Genomic DNA, 877 nt, shown 5'->3' on the forward strand with positions numbered 1-877 from the left:
TTTTGAATTATTGACAAATACAAATGATTCATAAACGTTAAGTGTCTATACAACGGTTCATAAATGGTAAGTGTCTAAGCATTTCATCAGCGTCACCACTCTGACCTTATATTATATCATTATGAGAAAGTGAAGAGTTATTTCTGCTGGAAATACTTTTATTTAGAATTATATTCACAAACGGACAGCGATACATGCATGAACAGAATTCAATGTATGTTCTGTCTCAATCACTCAAGGTGATGTGAAAAATCATATCTCCCTGCAAATGCCCTTTTGAACCCCATGGGGTAGCAGTATATAAAGCCTTTAAAATAATCTTTTGTAGCTGATGTAAATACAGCCCCAACTGGCCACTTTTAAATCTGTGTCTTGATGAAAAACCAGATGAAAAGCACTGAGCTATAGTATGTAAGTGACATGAGCCACTGCCCCTATCCAAAGAAACGTACAGAGACAGTCAAGTTGTATTGAAATGGCTTGCTTATGGGCACAATGGTAAGAGTTTAAGAGTTTTAAATAGGTCCTACTATGTCAAAAACACAAAGTTCACATTATCACAGTCTGTGAATGTAAACAGCATCAGTATCAGTATATTAGTTCTGTGAAACGTCACTTGGACATGGTGACAACACAATACTAACGCAACTCAACCAGACCTCACCCCCTCATATTTTTTTCCTTATGCCTATAGGATTTATTTTAAATGTGAGATTTTTTTTATACTTATATAGGCTAGAGAATAACTCCCTTTGGAGTGGACTTTGTGCACCGTAACTTTGCAGATCTTTTTTCATGCGCAAACAGCAACATTATACACACTAAAGGATGTTGAAAACGTAAAAAAAAAAAAAAAAAAAAAAGCAAAATATTACCC

The sequence above is a fragment of the Sinocyclocheilus anshuiensis genome, unplaced genomic scaffold (assembly GCF_001515605.1).
Source record: "Sinocyclocheilus anshuiensis isolate Anshui unplaced genomic scaffold, SAMN03320099.WGS_v1.1 scaffold1879, whole genome shotgun sequence".
In the NCBI taxonomy this organism is placed as follows: domain Eukaryota; kingdom Metazoa; phylum Chordata; class Actinopteri; order Cypriniformes; family Cyprinidae; genus Sinocyclocheilus; species Sinocyclocheilus anshuiensis.